Consider the following 22,143-nt stretch of genomic DNA (forward strand, 5'->3'; position numbering starts at 1 on the left):
TTTATGGTTGGACACATGATACTGTGGTTGGTTGTTCCTGTGATCAGAAATTGCCCTTAAACACAGAAATTCCCCTTCAGCTCCCCGGGTCTTGGGGTTTTCCATTGGGCTGTTTAGCTGTTCAAAGTTCAAAGGTCTCAAGCTTTATGTTAACTTGCTGAAGCTAAAGTCTTATAGGATACAGGCCTTACAGGATACAGTCTTATAGGATACAGGTTCCTTGCATTACTGCTGAATATAATGCAAAGCAGTGAATATAATAAAGGCAAGCTAGCCCTATGGGCTAAAAGTTCATTTGATAAACAAGTTCATATTATATAAAAACACTTTAATATACTTTTTACATATCTAAGTAACAATGATTCATTTGCTCTTTTGGGATTGTATAAAACACATACCTGAAAGTCTTTTATTAATGCTGAGTGTTGTGACGATAACTGCTCCTATTTATTTTGCAACAGAACAGGTGGATATCATTGTAGTCACAAAGGCATGAGTTCCCCAAGAAATCTGGCAACACTCCTACAAAGGCAAGTGTCTTCCAATTCTCCTGTTTGTTTAGTAGAAGAGCCAATTTCCAAACTTACTGCTGCATCAGACAGACAAGAAGAGGAGACTTAACCAAGTAGTGGAATCTCCCAGCTGGAGGATTTACTGACTCTGAACCAGACTGTGGCTGGGACTTGTACAAGTGAACTGTGGGAGTAAGGGAGAAGGTGAGACATACGTTGCACCTCAGCTTATGGACCAAGCATAACTGCAGTGTCTGCAGTTTCCCTGCTACTTTTTGAGATTGTATCCTGCTGCTGTCCTTGAAACTTTAGCAACCCCAAAAGTAGCTGGGAATAGGAAAGGCTGTGACTGATTAGTGAAGGTGGAATGCCTATTCTAACTTTCTTGGAGGGTGATTCAGAGACTACATGTACCAGGAGCTGAGGAAGGCATTGTCCCTTCCTTCACTATCTCCTACTCAGAGACATGCCTTAATGACACAATCTGGCTTAATGTATGAGTCCTACACACTACTGCAGCCACAACTCAAACCTGACCAAGTATGACAGACTTAATGCAAATAAGAATGAATTCTGGTTGGGGAAATAACTAGAGAGTATGATGAGATGGTATCTATTGCCATTAGTGAGGGAATTTCCCTGTCCTTTTAAAAGATGTTTGCAAGGGAGGGCTATCTTTGGATCCCATTTGGTTCCTGGAGACTGAGTAGCTGGAGTGTCAAAAGGTACTTTTTTTCCATCTTCCCTTACCATAATGATTGCAACCTTTTCTCTCAGAAATGGACCTCAGCACAGCTACCTATTAATTTGTAACCGTCAGATGCATTCTACATAGTGCTACTCTTATAAAACACTCAAAATCTGCAGCTGGTTAAAAAAAAAAAGAGGTTGTCTGACTGATAGATGGGATTGACTGATTGACTAAAGAGAAGCATTACGAAAATATCTGATCACCATATCCATTTCCCAAGATCCTTTACCATGCACTCACTCTCATTTACAGCTTGTATATTATACATGATGGCATTTCAGTCAGATAACTGCAAACAGCATCTGGTACCTAGAGTAATAAATGAGACAAACCATATGGAATGAAGAAAATTTTGGAGTGGAAGGGATGGGGTCTTGAGATGTTTGTAAAAGATTCCTAAATATAATTAGCATAGAACTGGTGTGTTTGTGGTGTTTTCTTATACATCAGGCTTGCATGCCTTCATCTCTCTGCCATCACCATAGTGTCGATCATAAATAGATTATCTAGGGGAAAAACTGACCCCATTCCATCTATTAGTGCCCCAGTCATTTACTTCACTGTTTTAACCTCTTTATGTATACATACATTTAAATAAAACATCACTTTGTGTCTTCCCTTGCTTGTGTGCCCCCAGCTACTCAGTCCCCTGTTCCAATGAGTTGTGTCACTTCCTTTGTAAAATGGGTAAAAAATTAAAATTATTTTACTTCTACTCACCAGCAGCAACACAAAACAATCATCTATAAGAACATTGGTTACACCATAAATCTCATAAGACTTTGCTCCAACTACTAAATTACAATGCTTATCAGTTTTTCTTGTTTATGCAGGATGGAATAGCATATATTAAGAAGGAGCTAATCAATACTCAGAGCATTTTTTCTGTTTACTTTCTTCTATTTAAATAGTATTTATCCTGTTTAACTAAAACTCAGTGTTAACCCTTAACAGGGGCGTTACTTGCTATATGACAGTTTTTTCATAGGTCTGCATGCTCCATTATATTTTTCAGTTCTCTTTCACCACAACCACCATACCACCACCACAACTTTACAGGATAAAATATAATCACATAATGTTCCATGTGCTGACACAACTTTGCCTCCCTACTCAGAATGTTTCTTAAATGATGCCCCTGGCCCTCTCTTCAAGTACAGAAGACAATACATTTTTAGGTCTTGATCCTGCAAACAAATGTGCATGGTACAGAATCTTCTTTAAACAAGGGATGTTTATCTTTTCCTCCTGCTAAAGTTGCAGAAAGATGCAGTTACAGGTTGAATGAAAATATTTGTGTGTTCAGGTCAAATTTGGCAAATAAACATTGTGACTTTTCATTACAAAACAACATTTCTTTTTGAAATTTAGATTTATTTAAAAGAAAGAAAAAAGGATAAAAAATATTAAAACTAAACAAACAGACAAAAAATGATTTCACCTCAACAAACCAGGAGAAAGGAAATAGAGTGTAGGTCTTCTGTGATGCAAAATACATAACAACCTAAAGTGACTGATTTCATTGTATAAATTAAACAAAATGACATGTTTCCAAGCATAACTGGTAGGATGGGCAATGGATAGAACAAGTGTTCTGCTATAGGAATAAAAAAAATCTTCAGAAGATGTGATGATTCTTCTTTTTCTCGCCACTTCCCTATTCAAGGTTGGTGACTTGTATAACCTTCTTCCAAAACTCATGATCATACATAAGGCTGTCACATAGCTTTGTCTCTCTGAGATCCAGTGATATCAAGTCCAGGGACCGAGTATTTGGTCTCCCTCTTGGTCATCTTCCATCCACAGTCATTGAAAGAGCCATCCTACCGGTCTCTGCTGGATAGGCCCATCTCAACCAAGCCTAGCATCCATCAACTTGTCTTCAGCTGGAGCAAGCTCCAGTAGGCCCCTTTCAATCTCGTTTAATTTCCTATGATGGAGGGTCCAACCATTTGACCAGCTCACACACATTTTCATTTCCGTGGTGGTGAGCATACTGATTTCCTTCCTTGTGGCTGGACAAATCTCTGTTCTGTACATTAAGATGGGTTAAATTACAGTTTGACATTCTACCTTTTAACATTATTGGTGGGAGCTCTCTGTGACAAAAAGATGGCATTTGCACCACACAGCTTTAGCATGATACAGGGCATCACTCAGTAGGCCACTATCTTCAGCAACCATTGATCTTAGATATTTAAATTCTTCCGCTCTTCTAAAGTCTCTGCCAGTGATATCCTTTATGGTGAGGCCTTCTCCCTCAGTTATCATAGGCTTGGATTTACCAATGTTCACTGTAAGTCTACCCCTGCTGTTGTAACTGGGCAAGGTCTGTTAAAGAAGCGAGTGAATAGGTTGAGTTAACTGAGATGTGCAAGTTGGAATGTAGGAATGCTGACTGGAAGAAGTTTGGAGCTATGTGAAGTCTCCAGAAGATGTGACTCGATTTCAAAATGTGTATGATTTTTCTCTGTGCCATACCATTTACTCCAGGCTAGACTAGTAAAGCCTTCTTTTTAGCTTAAATATCCATAACCATCAGTTTTACATCACTGCTAGTTCAGTGTGTATGAAGTGGTCCAGTGTGTTTAGCTAGCAATTTCATCATGTCTAAACAGCTTAACTGATAGCCAGCTGATAACTCTTTATGAAGCAGGTTTTAATAATGCTTTCATGTTTCTGGTTTATGATGCCATTAAAGTAAATTTTTGTCATATTAGTAATAAAGATATTCTCAAAATAACCCAAGAAGCAATTCAGTATGGCTTTTAATGTCAGCATAAATTCCTGTACTACTAAACTTATTTGAAATATTAACAGTGTTGTTTGCATTTTTGAAATTTATTACACATTATTATAGAATATATATCTCTGAGGTTCACAGGAATGTCCACTGTCTGAAAACCAAGAAACACACAGTAATATGTTAGGCAGATTACCTTGGGGCACAATTCATTAAAGAAGAAAAAAATTAACTTGTGATAGATTGGGTAGATACTTTTGTATAAGGGGACAGATTTTCAAAATTGTTCAGCACCGAACAGATCCACTTAAGAACATCAAAAATCAGGTTGTGTATTTTAAACTTAGAGAAAAATTTGCCAACAAATATGAGTCTGGATTTCTACTTCGTAATTCATAAAGAAGAAGAACCCTGGTCACTGACATTTGGATGATATAAATCAAAATTACCTAATAACTCTGGATTGATTATTAAAATGACATGGAGTGATAGACTTATTTTTGTGTTTGTGGGGGAAAACATACATTATATAGCTACATAAAATCCCAGGTGCAGTTACACAGAGCCATTTGATCCTCACTGGGGATTACAGCACATACCACAAGGAACAGTGTGTGCTGAATTTTGCGTTCAGTAAGGGACTGGTCCTGCAAGTGCAGAGCATTCTTGTCCTAATCTGGCAAAGCATTTAAGCATTTACTTAACTTTGAGCATGTGAAGATCCCCAGTGACTTTAGTGACCTTGCTAGGTTGAAGCCTCAATGCTTAAAATAGAAAATAAAAAAATGAATGAATGTTAGCCTCCCGCAGTTGTCCTTCCACCCCTTAAAATGTGGTGAAGTTTTAATGGGAGCAAGGCAATAATAGCAGTACTATAGTTGAGGGCAAACTTGGGTAAATTGAGTGCATCCCATTCTCATTTTGGGGACGATGGAGTTTAGTTTACGTTATTTTGCCCCCTCCTTTTTTTTTTTTTAAGGAGAACCACACTGCTGAATAAGTCCTGTACTTTTCCTGTACTTAACCCTGAATTGAGCACCACTCTTTGTCACACCGAGGCAAACCATCTGACATCAATGGCATTGCCTGGATGTAACTATTGGCAGAATTTGGTCCAGTGGTATTACACACAGAAAAATGTCCCTTTTTCTCCTGCCAAGGTACTGAGCACCCTCCCTTGTCTTTTAAGTGCAGGGCACTTCAGCACATAAAAGGTACAGTACTTTAAGAATAAGTTGCTTAAAATACCCATGTAATACAATGTAAATGGATAGAGCATGATGAACTGTAAAATGCTAGGCCATTAAATCACAATCACGAGTAATGAGGTTACACTTTGTACTTTTCTGTGATGCTCTTAACTGGAAAAAAAACCAGATCTTTTCATCAACACGTCCACAGAACTGCAGTATTAAACTTGCTTTAATTAAATGTCACGTCTAATAAAAAGATAATAGGGCAAACAGAGTTTCATATGATACTAGAGTGGGGAAAAGTCTTATCTGTCTTTTTTAGATTCAAACTTCCTTTCAGTTATAATTTGATCAATAAAACATCTGTATCTTGTTAACAAGTCTATGCACAGAAAAGGCACAACAGTCTGAAATTCATCCTCAATCAATTGCAAAGCCTTTTTCAAAAGGGATGCTGACAATTGGGTGGTCTTTGTTACACACCTGCACTGCTAAACTTTTGCTCGTAAAGTGTGTGGTGGCAGAGGTGCAAATGAATTCAGAATATGGCCTAGTGTTTAATGATTATATTTTGGTAGGTATAAAGACTCAAAAGAATAGATATTTGAGCTGAAATCTGACAAGCTTCCAATCTACAGTTTTAAAGACCCAAAATGCAAGTGCTGCCTCCTGCTGTGGAGCCAGCTGAATTTAGGAACTTCTAACTTTTCATAATCAGGTTTGTTGGCCAGAAGACTTTGAAGTCTTTACTTAACTCAACCAGGATTATCTGTCTCTGTACATCACCTCACAGAATGGAGCATTTATTGATGGTAAATATTTGATGGGTTTTGAATTATCTGGGTCCTTTGCACATAATTAGGGGTTTATTGCATTGGTTTTCTTCATTTTGAACAAATGACATTGTATAGATGGAGACCCTGTCATTTCTTTCTGAAGTGGCATGAATATTGGAGGCTCTGGGTAGATTTGATGGCATTGGTAGACTACCTAAAAAATATTAAAGGATTAATCTTGCTATCTATTCCATATGTGGAACTGAATATTTATGATGTCAACTCATTACATATGCAAAACAGTTCAAGGATTGGTCTATAAATATCCTTGAATCTACCTAGGCTTTCCTGGACCTACGCAGTACACCAAAGTGCTACAAGAACCTGGAGAACCTCCTTTTCCATAACAAAAGGTTGTGAACACTCTTATTAAATTGTGATGCTGAACTTGTAAAGAAAAAGAATTAGTGCGGAAAAATATCAAAATAGTTTCAAATGCTTGATGTTTGAGGAGGATTAATATCTGTATTTAAAGTGTTCTGTTCTCCCTAGCTAGTTAGAAATCTTAGTTATATTTTTACATTCCTTATCCATTGAAAACACAAAATTAAAGAGAGAAAAGAGAGCTGATCCACTCTATTTATGTTTGCATAGGCAGGTCTATGAAGAGTAAGCGTAAAAGGTAATCAGGTTGGTCAGACATGACTTGCCCTTGGAGAATCCATGCTGACTGTTCCTGATCACCTTCCTGACTTCCAAGTACCTCAAAATGGATTCCTTGAGGATCTGCTCCATGATTTTTCTGGTGGCTGAGGCTGACCGGTCTGTAGTTCCCCAGATCCTCCTCCTTCCCTTTTTTTGAAGATGGGCACTATAGTTGCCTTTTCCCAATCATCTGGGACCTCCCCCGATCCCCATGAGTTTTCAAAGATAATGGCCAATGGCTCTGCAATCACATTAGCCAACTCCCTCAGCACCCTCGGATGCATTGCATCCAGCCCCATGGACTTATGTATGTCCAGTCTTTCTAAATAGTCCTGAACCTGTTCTTTCAGCACTGAGGGCTGCTCACCTCCTCTCCATTCTGTGCTGCCCAGTGCAGTACTCTGGGAGTTGATCTTCTCTGTGAAGACAGAGACAAAAAGCATTGAATACTTCAGCTTTTTCCACATCATCTGTCACTAGGTTGCCTCCCTCATTCTGTAAGGGCCCACACTTTCTGACCACCTTCTTGTAACTAACATACCTGTAGAAACCCTTCTTGTTACCTTTCATGTCCCTTGCTAGCTGCAACTCCAATTGTGCTTTGGCCTTCCTGATTTCACTCCTGCATGCACAAGCAGTATTTTTATACTCCTCTCTAGTCATCTGACCAAGTTTCCACTTCTTGTAAGTTTCCTTTTTGTGTTTAAGCTTACGGAAGACTTTTTTGTTAAGCCAAGCTGGTCACCTGCCATATTTGCTATTCTTTCTGAGCATCAGGATGGTTTGTTCTTGCACCCACAATAAGATTTCTTTAAAATACAGCCAGCTCTCTTAGATTTCTTACAACGTTACCAAAATTATGGAGATCATCATTCAAAGTCCAGAGGACAGTGAGGGAAAAGCCAGGCTCTTTTATACCTCATTCCCTTGTTATCCTGCAATTACTAGCAAGATGACAAGACAAGAAGAAAATCCACAAATAATTGTGGACAGTGACACTTCTCCCAGTTTTTCAGAAGCAGCTTTCTCTTGCAAGTGCAGATGATGACTTATAGATCCAATTCCTTGCTATTCAACAGTATTAAAACAGATGCACTAGTGAAAAATATTTGGAGCCAAATCCACAGCTGATGTAAATCTGCATATCCTTATTGACTTCTACAGCTACACTGATTTACACCAGAACCTGTTTCACTGAGAGCAGCCAGCCTGAGATGACAAGCTCACCAAACCCAAATTATGATGTTTATTATTCCAGGACTCCAACATGGTATTGGTAGGCTGAACAGTTATTCGTACTATGCTTATATAAGGATTTATGTTTAATTGAAAATGTTAAACATAAATACTTATATAAGCACACTCCCAAGGCAAGTATATTGTAATTTGACTATAATTCTCAAAATTTAAAGATACAGAAAAGGCTTTTGATATGAGAAGGTAAATAAATTGCAGTTAAATATACACAATAGATTACATTAAGAAGATATTATTTACATTTTGTACTACAGCAGATGAGGATAGATACATTGTCCATATTGATATAGAAATAACTGTGCCAAGGCAAGGGACAGTGAAGAAGTAGAATGAGTCCGAAATACTAGGGCTTCTGATTTATAGATAACTTTTAAAATACTCCCTCTATAATTTTCCCTGAGCCGTATGCAAGCTTTCCTGAGCTTAAAGCTGGGGCATCTAATATTTTATCCAAACTGTGCATTCATTCTTTTTGTTGTTTCGTATTGTTCTGTTTCTCTGAGACACACAAGGTATGGGAAATGGTTATGTTACTTCTAAAACCACTCAGCATCCAAGCAGCAGGGAAAATGTTCAAGAGCTTGAGATTCTTTCTTTTTCTTTTTCATTATCCTGTTACAGAATATTTATTGAGGATAGAGGACACAAGGTTCTGGATGTATTACAAACTATTGGATCTTATGGATATTTAACCTTGGTGGCAATCAGTGGCATTAATGTGCTAAAGTGTTCAGACTGAATGTCAGAAGGCTCCAAATGAAGACCAAAGGCCAGTTCAACATCTATGTAAATCAGCATAGTTCCACTGACTTCAGCATAGCTACACAAGTTTATACCAGCTGAGCAGCTGGCCCTTACAGTCTGTATGTCATTTGCTAAAGATACAGAAAAAGAGGGAGGAAGGGGACATCATTGCCCCATCTAACATTAGAAGTAACCTTTTCTACACACTAAGTGAATAATCTTACATAGGAGTTAATACTGAAGCAACAAAAACTGGGAAATATTTTAAATCCTTTCTTACATGGTGAACTAATTAAAGATTTCAAATCTGCACAGCATTCTCCTCCTTCTGTTTAAATACAGTGATATTCCATACACAAGGCTTTAATCAACAAGTTGATGCCTGACATACAAGCCTTGAATTAAGCATTTGCCTTGAGTCATTTATTTACATTCAGTATTAACTCAAATTGGACTTTGAAATCAAAGAAAGAGAGAGAGAGAAGATAGATATTGAAGTTTGCATTCTATCTTCCTCCTCCTCCTCCATCTACCACCTGATGAGAACTGCTGGTTGGTGTGTCATCATTACAATAAAACCAATACATTTTCAAATCAAACTCCTATGTTTTGTTTCTTCATTCCTGAGCACAGATTACTTATTATGCTTATTTTTTCAAAATTAAGAACATAAGAACTTCCATACTGGGTCAGATCAATGGTCCATCCAGACCAGGATCCTGTCTCTGACAGTGACCAGTACCAGAGCTTCAAGGGGAGTGTAAAGAACAGGGCAGTTGAAGCTTCTGGAAGTCAGTGGTTTAGAGTTGCACTGAGCATGGGGTTACATTTCTGACCATCTTGGCTAATAGCCACTGATGGACCTAGTCTCCATGAATGCATCTAGTTCTTTTTTGAACCCAGCTTTACTTTTAGCCATCACAAAATCTCATACCAATGAGTTCCACAGGTTAATTGTGCATTGGGTACACAAGTATTTCCTTTTGTTTACATTAAGTCTGCTGCCTATTAATTTCAACAGAGACCCTGGTTTTTTGCATTGTGGGAAAGGGTAAATAACACTTCTCTATTCACTTTTTCCACACCATTCATGATTGTATAGCTCTCTATCTTATCCCCCATTGGTCATCTCTTTTCTAAGATGAACTCTTTAATCTCTACACCTATGAAAGCCATTCTATACTCTTGATCATCTTTGTTGCCCCTCTCTGAACCTTTCCAAATCCCACCATATCCTTTTTGAGATGGAGCTAAAGTTTTCAGAGAATTATCCACAGTGACTCCAAGATCTCTTTCTTGAGTGATAACAGCCAATTTAGAATCCCATATTATTTACGTAGTTGGGATTCTTTTTTCCAATGTGCATTACTTTGCACTTATCAATGCTGAATTTCATCTGCCATTTTGTTGCCCAGTCATCTAATTTTGTGAAATTGCCCTGTAACTCTTCACAGTCATCGTGGACTTAACTATCTTTAATATTTTTTATCATCTGCAAGCTTTAACACTTCACTCTCTTTTCCAGATAAATAAATATGTTAAACATCACAGGTCCCAGTACAGATCTTTGGGAGATTCTGCTGTTTACCTCTCTTCTTTGTGTAGACTGACCGTTTTTACTAATCCAAGAAAGACTCTTTCCTATTATTAATTATTCTTATTATTATTATTGAAGCACTGGAATGGGTTACCTAGAAAGGTGGTGGAATCTCCATCTTTAGAGGTTTTTAAACTGCGGTTTAAAACCCTCGCTGGGATTATTTAGCTGAGGTTAGTCCTGCTTTGAGCAGGAGGTTGGACTAGATGACCTCCTGATGTCCCTTCCAACTTACTTTCCTTAAAAGCCTTTGATGAGGAACCTTCTCAAAAGCTTTCTGAAAATCCAGTATCAACTGGATCACCCTTTTTCCACATGAATGTTGACACCCTCAAAGAATTCTAATAGATTAGTGAGACAAGACTTCCCTTTACAAAAGCCATATTGGCTCTTCCTTAACAAATTATGTTTATCTATGTGTTTGATAATTCTGTTGTTTACCATCATTTCTACTAATTTGCCTCATACTGAAGTTCCGTCACTGGCCTGTAATTGCCAGAATTGCCTCCTGGAGCCCCTTTTAAAAATTGGCATTACATTAGCTACCTTCCAGTCATCTAGTAATCATCATTGTTTCGGTGATAGGTTACATGTTACAGTTAGTAGTTTTGCAATTTCATATTTGAGTTCCTTCAAAACTCCTAAGTGAATACAATCTGGTCCTGATGACTTATTTGTGTTTAATTTATCAATTTGTTCTAAAATGTATTTTATTGTCTACATCTTCTGCACTGAAGACCAATACAAATAAATCATTTGGCTTCTCTGCAATGGCTTGCCTTCTTTGAGTGCTCCTTTAACACCTTGGTTGTCTAGTGTCCCCACTGCCTCATTGGCAGTCTTCTTGCTTCTGATGTACTTTAAAAAAATTCTTACTGTTAGTTTTTCTAATTTTAGCAAGTTGCTTATCAAATTCTTTCTTGGCTTGCCTTATTATACAAACTTTGTGAACCTTCCTATTATTCACACTAGGATTTGACTTCCAAATTTTAAAAGATGTCTTTGTCTCTAATGACCTCCATTACTCCGCTGTTTAGCCATGGTAGAATTCTTTTGGTCCTCTTTTTGTCTTTTCTGATTTGGGGTGCACATTTAGTCTGAACCTCTATTATAGTGTTTTTAAATAACCCCATGGTACTTGCAGGCATTTAACCCTGGTCACAGTTTCTTTTAATTTCCAGCTAACAAGCATCCTTGTTTTTGTGTAGTTCCCCTTTCTATAGTTAAATGTTACTGTGGTGCACCTTGAGCTATTATTCCCCGCACAAGGATGTTAAATTTAATTATATTATGATTGCTAAAACTGAGCATTTCAGCTACAGATATCATTTTGATCAGATCTTGTGCTCCATTTAGGACTCAATCAAGAATTGTCTCTCCCTTTGTGGGTTCCAGGATTAGCTGCTCCAAGGAGCAGTTATGTGTGTCTATAATTTCTATGTCATCATATCCTGAGGTAATATTTACCTAGTCAATGTGAGGATAGCTGAAATCATCCACTATTGTTATGGTTTCTGCTTCTGTAGCCTCTCTAACCTACCTTAGCATTCCATAATCACTATCACCATCCTGGTCAGTAGTTGGTAGTATATTCTTACTGCTACAGTCTTTTTATTTAAGCATGGGATTTCTATCCGTAAAGATTCTATGGTACAGTTTGTTTCAAGTAAGACTTTTATCTTATTTGACTCTATAATGTTACTCCCAAACAAGCGTGACCTGCTCTGTCATTGCTATGCATTTTATACCCTGATCTTACCATGTCCCATTGATTAGCCTCATTCCACCAAGTTTTCATGATGCCCATTATATCAATATCCTCATTTAATGACAGGCTCTCTTGTTTACCCATCTTAGTATTTAGACTCACAATGAAAACAGGATGTTCTAGAAATCATTGCAAAATTACCAATCAGACTCCTTCATGGTTTTACTATTTTGGGCTGCTGACTGTAGTTTTCTGGACAAATTCCAATTTAGGTAATTTCATTTTGCCTATTTAAAAATTCTTCGTGTAGTTTAATTTGTAAAGGTAATCTTCACTTGCTGGTCTAAACCACTGTGTAATGCTGCTAGGCTGTTAAGCAGCTGCTGCCTTTCCCCTCAGAGGTGGCTGCATTTTAGTGGAGGAAGAAACATAGTTTGTATATCAATTTTAAATATGTAAATCATATGGGATTCTTAAAGTAGAAAGATGTACACTTTCTGGGCCAAATACTGAGGGCCTTACTCAATTTTTATTCAGTTTTTATTCAGACAAAATTATCACTGATGTTAGTGAATCTCCAGATTTAATTTATTACCATTGTCCATACTTTTAGTGGAGATCAGAAATACCTGCATCACGTGTTTCATTTTTTATGAAAATGGGAACTATTTGCTTCAGTAAATGAGAAATCTGTCTCCAAAATATTAATCTGTAATGAATGTTAACTATACCTATTATTATTGAGAGTACCAGTAACGTGCTTAGCTCAAAAACAAATGAAAAGACGTTTCCCTTCCTCAAGAAGCTTGCATTCTAGTTCAGACACAGATAGAACATTTCAAACACAGCATGCCATGTGCCCATCTGAAGTACTGTAGCTAGACTTCTTATATTTTTTCCTGTGTACCTCTACATTTCCTCATTAGTGCTGTGAAGGTATGTAAAAATAGACAAGGATCAGTAGCTCCTCTCTTTTATGAAAGAGCATAAACGTAGAGCAGGATTAGACAACACAATTGGTCAGTGTGCTACCATGATAAAAAACCACTATAAAAGTCAACATTTAAATGCTGGTATCTGAAAGAACATGATGATTTCATATTCAAATGATAGAGTGAAAACTGAACACAATGTGTGGGGTCAATGTTGACTCTTTAATAGCACCTACTGTACTTTTTCAGCTTTGGAAAGGTGGGTTCAAATTTGCGGTTAGGACACAAGTGAACATGCATTTGGGGATTTCTGTCTAGTTCACATATAAAGCTATTGTATGACTGGCAATTTTTAATGAGGAGCGGCTTAGCTGTGGAATGAGCAATATGTTCTATGTTAGGATTAAAACAAAAAGATATGTGGCAAAGCTTATGCAGCACCTGATTCAAATCACTGTTCTGATACTTCCTTTTTTATGAGTATCACGCACATATAGCCTAGTCCTGTTCCTATCGGTATCAAAACCTATAAACTAAAGTCTCAGATGGATGTTAATAAGTTCTGTGTGCACCCATCTGAGAACAAAAGTTGTTTCTAAAATAAAAGGGAAGATACAGTCTCAATTTACTGTGAAGCTGATATAAATATATTACATTTCATTTTATGTTAAATAATAATAATTAGCTTTCATATGGCACTTTTTCATGCATAGACCTCAAAAGTGTTTTACAAAGGAGGGTAAGTGTCATTAATGACACAGAAAAATCTCTTGCCAATGGCTAGTATTTTGGTGGTATTTCTGTGATGTAGTAGTAATGGTAAATCACAACATTGATGTAATACTACATAGATCCTGATGTTTGTTGTTTATTTGAGTATTACGGTGTTTTTATTTATATAGATCTAATCCTGCTATGGCCAACATAGTGAAAAGGCACAAAATTGCCTGGTGAGGCTTCTGGTACAAGTGCCCTCTTCAAAATTTAAAAACATATGGTTTTATGTATTTAGAATTTCTCTTTAAGAAGAGACATATCTGGGACGTGGTATCTCTTGTACAATTATATTTTTCATTGAATCTACAGAGAGGTTGTATTTATTTGTGAATGAATCACTCCTCCTAGGGACAAAAGAAGTTCACTAGAGCAGCATCATTTATTTTTAAAATAAAATAAAATACAAAGTTAGTAAGTATATATTTTTGGTTTAAAATTGTACAAGGTTAAAATGCTGTTGCAATTAAAGCCAGTAAAAAATAACTCAGAGAAATTGCGCAGGAAGTCCTTGTTCAACACTTTGCTTTGCTCTTTCCATTTCTTTGAGTAAATCTGACGTTATAAGCATAACTGACTCTCTGAGGACCTCTTAAATAATTTAAAGATGCTGAGCCTCATATTCTACAGGCAAAAGATGCTGACATTATTTTAAATTAGGGGTTTTATTCTTAAAATATATTGAAGTGCATTTTGGGGAAATCAGGTTTTGCTACCTGTGCTGTTTCTGAGAGCTATAGTGAATAGTAGTATATAAGCTTGATAGGTAGAAAAATGTCAGTGTGTGTGGAGGGGGATTTTTTTTCCCCTCCAATTCAAGCACAATATCAATTTCATGAAGTGTAGTTGAATTATCTTTGCTCCTTGTGTTAGTGATTGTCCCCCAATAAAAGCCAGCAGTGTTCGGTTTTCTACAATTTTGTGAATGACTAAAAACAAAAAATGGAGGGTGAATTCTTGGCCCCATTAAGTCAATGGGACTTTTGTCATTGACTTCAGTGGGGCCAGGATTTCACTGTTTTTGCAAATAGCTGAAAGCAGAGCTCTCACTTGAAAACTGTGCTAAGCAATGCATGTGACGCTTAGTACTCTAGGTTGTATCACAATCACTAAACTACCTCACATTCACTCATGTTATCGGGGGACTTGGGTGACAGCAGTAGGAACTTGGAATGGAAAGTGTGTGATGGATAAATTAAATTGCAGTCTTGGAATGTGGGTAAATTAAGTGCAAAAGTTTGTGTCTCTCTCTCTTATGAGATGTGTTCTCACATGCTTCCAGACTTTAGTGAACTGGAGGGGATGTCCCCTCAAGACTCCTGACTGTCCCTTTGAAACAATCAAAGATGAAACTGGGCCCAGAGCATCCTTTCCCTGATCCCTCCAGCTAGTACGCTAAAAATAGCAGTGTGGATTTTGCAGCTCTGGCAAAGGTTCGGGCCATCCACCTGAGCTCAGATCCAAGGAATCAGGTGGCTTGGACTCAGCCAGAGCCACAATGTTCATACTGCTATTGTTAGCATGCTAGCTTGAGCAGAGCTAGTGCAAATCTGTCTATCCATGCTGGGACACTTGCTCATTGGAGTTTAGCTTTAATGATTCTGTTTAATACAGTGCAGACATGATCATTGTTGTGCCCCTTAGTATCAATTCTCATTTGTCTTGTTTTAAGTCTTAATAAGCAGGTACATTACAAAGCCAGTACTACCAATCCCATGCAGTCAAAAACCATAAATCCGCTTCCCCCTCTCTTCCCCCCCCCAAAGAAAAAATGAGACTGGCTTAAACGATCATGAGATTTTTTAAAAAAATGAAAATTTCAGAGTTTATTTGGGTTTGAGTCCTTAGGGTGCTCTTGTTTCGTGTTTTCAAGCTTTTATCAACAAATACAAGGGGCTAGAAGTTTACTAGTTTAATATGAAAATTGAGATTCTTGTTCATCTCCTGATTCCAGTAGTTGGAGATTTAAGAAGAATATCATGAGACTTATGATAAAATCTCTAAGAATTGGCAACATTGCAAATATCAGTGTGATAACTATGCATTTTCTGCATACATGAGATATTCCTTGTTTTTTGTTTTTTGTTTGTAATTGTGTGAGAAAGTGAGAGTGAGGGTTTGGGAGAACATTTGAGTAGAAATATAAAGTAACGAAAGCTGGGTGGGAAAGGAAGGAAATAGGGCAATTGAAAATCCACTTTAAAAAAGCACTAAAGAAGACAGAAATTCTCTTTTGTAGACCAAAAAAGAACAAAGCAAATAATTCATTTTCCCAGAAAGCAGTCATTTGATCTTCTAAGTAAGATGGACCCATAATTTCCCTAACCTCATCTGAGCCAGTCAGGACCAGTTCTTATACTAAGTAGTGTCATAAATGAATTATAATGGCAATAAAGCTAAAAGAAAAAGTACTGGTACTATGAGAAATAAAATATAGGAAATAATTGTGGCAGTAAACAGGCAGGAGAAACAAGCCAGAGGCACCACACAAAAGGGTACGAAGAGGAGGTCAGACTTCATTTCAGGGATTATGTAGTTCAAAGAGCAGTCCAGATCTATTCTAACCTCTCACCACGTTTTGTATTAAAAACAAAACAAATAATTTCCTTCATGTATATCAAATATTTTCTACAACCTCCTAGACATCCTTATGAGAGTTGGTCCTAAATGGTTAGCTAATATAATCCAGTACTTTTGACACTTACAAACTGTGCCATAGTGCCACCTTGCAAATATCATATGTTGTATCTAACAGGAAGTACAGAGGTAAGAGGAATTAGGCTAGAGAAATATGTAAACACACAAAGTATGGGGATTCTCTGATGAAAAACTGAATCAAGTTTCATCTGTTATGTTGTTGATATACAAACACAAACCTGAGACACCTTCACAATGGCTGTGTCCAACTAGCTGTATCATAAGCTAGCTGGGCATGGCTGTACACCTGATGTCTTTAGAGCACCCTGAGATGATGGGAGAGCAAGGAGAGTGGAAGATCAACACTCTTTTAAGATCAGAGGGGGAGAATCAATTGAACTGATGTCTTTATCTCAGAGGATGGTGCCCAAACCCTTGGGTTCTCCCATACAAAGGTCTGCCTATGAAAGGGTGAGGGGCTGTTTAACACCATATACAAGTGGCTGGATGGGATTGAGCCCCAAGTTACCTCCTGTCCTTCTTAGGAAGACACAGTCTGAGCATACACAAACTCAGGAAGAAGGGCACAGCGGGGTTCTTCTCTGAGAACATTTTCCCCATCCTGGTGAGGACCCAGCTGGAGTACTGTGGAGTACACTACAGCTTATGTCGGCAGAATTTATGTCGCTCAGGGGTCTGAATAAACCACCCCCGCAAGGGACACAAGTTACACTGACACAAGTGCTGGTGTGGACAGCGCTATGTCAGCAGGAGAAGCTCTCCCGCCGACATAGCTTCTGCTGCATATGGAGATGGTTTTATTATGTCAACAAGAGAGCTCTCACCCATCATAGACCGTCTACATCAAGCGCACTGCAGTGGCACAGCTGCATCTGTGCAGCTTCGTAGCTGCAGCACTGGATGTGTAGACATGCCCTGGAAGTGAACTACTGGCTAGATAAATGGTGTAAGGTGTAGGGTTTTGGTTTTCTGGAACATTGGTCCACCTTCTATGGGAAGAGGTGGAGGTATAGTTTGCATGGCCTCCACCTCAGCAGAAGGGGACCAATCTCCTCAGGGACTGGCTGGCTAGAGTAGTCTGGAGGGCATTAAACTAACAACAAAAGGGGAGCATAAAAAGGGAAGATCTCATTTAGAACACAATCAAGACGCTGAGGACAAAATTAATCAAGGAATCAAAGGACATGAAAAGAAAAGAAAATCTTCAATTGTCGATACACTAAAATTAGGAGCCTGGGTAACAAAGAAGAGAGATTGGAATTGCTCATTTATGAACATAAATTCAATCATCAAATTGGTATTACTGAAACCCGCTGGGATGATTCACATAACTGTAATGTTAAAATCAATGGTTATAACCTATCAAGTGGGTCAGAGGGGAGATAGAATGGGACTCTATGGCAAAAATGGCATTACCCGTTTCCAGCTCACTCATAACTCAAAATAAAATGATCTTGAATACAGATGGGTTAATGTGATCCTTGCATACATAAGCAAGAGAATGTTGAGGAGAAGCAGAGAGGTTATTTTACCTATGTATTTGGCATTGGTGAAACTGCTGCTGGAATACTGTGTCCAGTTTAGTGTCCACAGGTCAAAATAGATGTTGAAAAATCAGAGAGGGTTCAGATTAAAAGCCATGAGAATTATTAAAGGATTAGAACATTTGCGTTATGGTGATAGATTCAAGTCGCTCAATATATTATCTAAATTAAGAGGAGATTAAGGAGTGATTTAAGTGACTTCTTGGGGAACAAATATTTAATAATGGGCTCTTCAATCCAGTATAATCCAATGGCTGGAAGATGAAGCTAGACAAATTCAGTCTGGAAATGAGGCATGAATTTTTAATAGTGAGAGTAATTAACCATTGGAATAATTTATCAAGGGTCATAGTGGATTCTTTATCACTGACAATTTTAAAATCGAGATTGGATTTTTTTCCCTAAAAGATATGCTCTAGGCATTATTTTGGAGAAGTTCTATCACTTGTGTAATATGGGTGTGTTCAGATGAACACAATGGTCCCTTCTGGCCTTGGAATCTATGAATCAGAGAAGATAGAAAGCACTTTTCAAACAATTAAACTGGTATACCAGGTCACAGGAACTTTTTCTCTCTGCTCTTCAAATGGGGGGTACACAAAGGAACAGTCTTTTATTTTCTTTGTGCTGGCACACAAAGATGGTGGCAAGCTCACAGAAAACCAGCTATAAAAATTCTCAACTGCCCACTTCTGTGTTTTATCAGTCTGTTTTCTGCATTGCTAGGGATAGTTGTCACTTACTGAAGGATTTGTCTAGTTACTACTAATATCGAGAGAATGATATTAATAAAAATAAATATGCTGTGTCTGCTTGATTCTGACTAGCTACTACATTGGACTGAATCAATTAATATGAGCATCGTTTCTGACCTGTAGATAGCTTCAGTACCAAGTAATCCAAAAGGAAGTCTCACCCTGGTCAAGCCAGTAAGGCTGTATGAAAATGCGTTTGATGTTCTCTGAAAACTGGACTACAACAGAAATGTTACAGGTAGCTAGTGCACACTGGCAGAACTGCACAGGAAAACTTGCACAACACCTGCCTGCAGGATGCTTGTCAAAAACCTTAGATGGAAGCCGCTCTTTGCATAGTTTATAGAATAAGCACTCATTATGGAGAGACACAATCCAAAGTTTTCAGAAGTAGCCATCGATTGTGGACACTGAGTTTGACACACCTTAGACCAGTTGAAGCTAACTGGAATGGAGGATGCTTGGTTTCTCTGAAAATGAGACCCAAGGTGTCTCAAGTTGGGTACCCAGCAACTGTGGCCCTCTCAGTCAGAAGGCATCTCTGAAGATTTGCCTGCAAGCCTTGGAGGTTGTCCAAGCAAGAGAAGGCAACAAAGAAATGACTACGCTCTTAGTAATCTATCACAAATACTATAAGAGAGGGACTTAAAATAAATGCTGTTGCCCTAGGCATGCTTTCGGTACTTTTTTTGTGTTGTTGCTGTTCAGTTCAATTTGGTTCAGTGACCTGGTTCACTTTTAATGGTTCACTAATTTTGACTACTGTAAAATTAGAGTAAATGTGTTTTTTTAAATATAGTAGCCTCCTGGAGAGAAGCATGTCTTGATGCCCTCAAAGTTTAAGTAAACATCAATTAAGGGAAAATATGTTTAATTATTGGGAACCCCCTGAGCTGATATATCACAACATCTTAAAATGCCAGATGCCCATTTGAGGAGAGGATTGGTGTATTGTTATTTTTAGAGCTTTGTGAGACTCAGCCGTTCATACAAATATTGTCTTTTGAGTCTGTTGGAATTCACACTACTTGAATTTTACATTGGTTTGGGGGATTTAAAGGAACTTTAAAAAATTGAATTTTCTTCTGGTTTTGCATTGAAACATGAGAAAATACAAACTGGAATCATGCAAAATCACCTAATTTTGATGCAAAACATATATTAGTCCAGGTTCACTCAAAAGTGGGCCAAAGGTTCTTCAAAAGTTCTCATACTTTCAACTAACAATGGGACAAAACTAGAAGTTTGAATGGGTTCACGTTTTGGAGGTTATGGTGTTTGGATTAGAATCTCACAAAGAGAAACCACATTAAGTTTTCAGATCTTGTTTGGCTTCATAATTGAAAGGAGCCTCTTCTCTCAGTCACATCTAAACTGGACCCATAGAAGAGCTAGTCTTTAGTATTTGGTCTGAGATAAGAGAAATCTCTCAAAGACAGTTACTTATCATGGGATTTATATGATTTGAGATGTCAAATCTCAAGAGATCAGCTGATCACATGCAGGGCCAGATTAACTCTCCTGTGGCCCTGGGGCTATTAGATTTTGTGGGGCCCCTTACAGAGGAGCTCCAGGGGCTGGGGAGCACTCGAGTCAGCCTGGGGCACAGCATCCAGCCTGGGGCGAGGTGGGCCAGTGCTGTGGCATGGTGCAGGCCAGCGGCGCTCCAGGGCCTGGAAAGGCTCAGGCCGGAGGCACTCTGGGGATGGGACAGGCTGGCGCTGTGGTTCAGCGTGGGCCAGCAGTGCTCCAGGGGCTGGGAGGGAGCACTCGGGCCAGGCCTGGGGCAAATCAGCCAGGCCAGGGATGAGGCAGAGCATCACTGGGGCACGACATGGGCCAATGGCGCTCCGGGGGCTGGGAGCGCTTCCTAAGGCCGGAAGGGCTCTGGGACCTGGGGCAGACTGTCCAGCGCGGGGGCAAGGCGGGGAAGTGCTGTGGTGCAATGTAGGCTGATGGGTGGTGGTGCTATAGGGACTGGGGCAGACTGGCCAGGCTGGGGGCGGGTTGGGTCTGTGGCTAGTGCTGGGGCACTATGGCAGTGGGGGATGAAGGCCGCTGGGGCGTGGGACAGCCAGGGTGGTTTGGGGCAGAGCAGCGCTTAGGCATGGGCTCTGGGAGCGCTTGGGACATTATGGCACTGGGGCCACCCGGCCAGCTTGGCTGGTGCTGCTTGGGCTGCCCAGGGCGGGACTCTGATGGGAGATTGGGTGGAAGAGGGATGGCTTTGGGTGGAAGGGGCGGGCCCGGGGGCTAGCCTCCCCGAACGGACAGTTCACCTGCCCGCCGCCCGTATTTATTTTTGTGGGCCCTCCTTAGCCCGAGGCCCTGGGCTGCAGCCCTAAAGCCCCTGCATTAATCCGGTCCTGATCATGTGAGAGTTTCACCATCTGGTGCTCAAATCACGTCAACAGCTCAAAATCTAGCACTGTAGATTTCCATGAATTCTAACCTTTATTCAGCCTTCCAGCCAGTCAGACAATCTAGTCCAAACCAGTCCGGCTTGTTACAAAAGCTGCTTCTACCCATTTGTTTTTTTAACAAAGTCCATTGGAATTTCAAGTTGCTACTTTAAGTTGACGCATGAAGCCAGGTGATTCTTTTCATTTTCTTGTAAACATTTCTCATAGCTCTTATCATAATTATTACAATTACACTGATTGGAAGAGGGCCAACCTTGAGGATTCAATCCTGGTTACTCAAATTATATTAGTCTCTACAATTCCTGTGTCCCCTACTAAAGCTGAGTAGCCATTAGTATATTATGACCTTTCCATTTAATAACCTTGATTTCACTGTTTTGGCAATGTTTTTCTTTTAAAAATCTGTGGGTGAAAATGAAAATGAGACTAATATCATTGGTTTTTGACAAGCATCCTGCAGGCAGGTACTGTGCAAGTTTTCCTGTGCAGTTCTGCCAGCGCACACTAGCTACCTGTAACGTTCCTGCTGTAGTCCAGTTTTTCAGAGATCACCAAACGCATTTTTATTTGTAATCTATATCAAGGTTGACTTCTGAAGACAAAAGGCTAGCGTGGACACTCTGCACAACCCTGATGCTCGGACCTAGTCTGCTAGGGAGGCCGTAGAGTTAATGTCTCACTTGCTCCTTGAAGTAGTTCTGATTCTGCTTTATTACTTTTAGGTAATCACTAATAAAGCCTTTTCCTCTGCAACCATTCCAAGCACCTCTCCATGTTCTTTGCTGCTGCCCACACCATAAAATGACAGGAGAAAAATCATTCTTAGAATTAAGGTCTCATTTATTTCCCAGCTGCAGAATTTGTCACAAAATCAACCCACAAAACGGTGATCCAGAATCAAAACTTTCATTTTAAAAGAAGCTGTGTAGCCTATAGTTATGAAAAAAATCTTTAAAACCAAAACCCAGTAGAAAGTGATAAAATGTTACACGAGGCCATGTCTACACTACAGATGCTATAGCAGAATAGCTATGGCCCATACCTAGGCTGCTGTAAGCCTGAGTGTAGGCA

General features: G+C 39.0%; 1 long non-coding RNA gene across 2 annotated transcripts in view; it reads left to right on the top strand.

Moving 5' to 3' along the window:
• LOC137166920 (uncharacterized) overlaps nucleotides 1-22,143 on the top strand; it is a 133,346-nt gene that overhangs the window by 83,702 nt on the left and 27,501 nt on the right. The window contains exon 3 of one of the 2 annotated variants that reach the window (XR_010923873.1): nucleotides 462-530. The exons of the other annotated variant lie outside the window; for it this stretch is intronic. This is a non-coding gene — a long non-coding RNA (uncharacterized lncRNA). The remainder of the gene's footprint in view (nucleotides 1-461; nucleotides 531-22,143) is intronic. 2 annotated transcript variants of the gene reach the window in all.

This window comes from Emydura macquarii, unplaced genomic scaffold, assembly GCF_026122565.2.
Source record: "Emydura macquarii macquarii isolate MOO-44397 ecotype Brisbane River unplaced genomic scaffold, CSIRO-AGI_Emac_v2 contig_2897, whole genome shotgun sequence".
NCBI lineage: Eukaryota > Metazoa > Chordata > Testudines > Chelidae > Emydura > Emydura macquarii.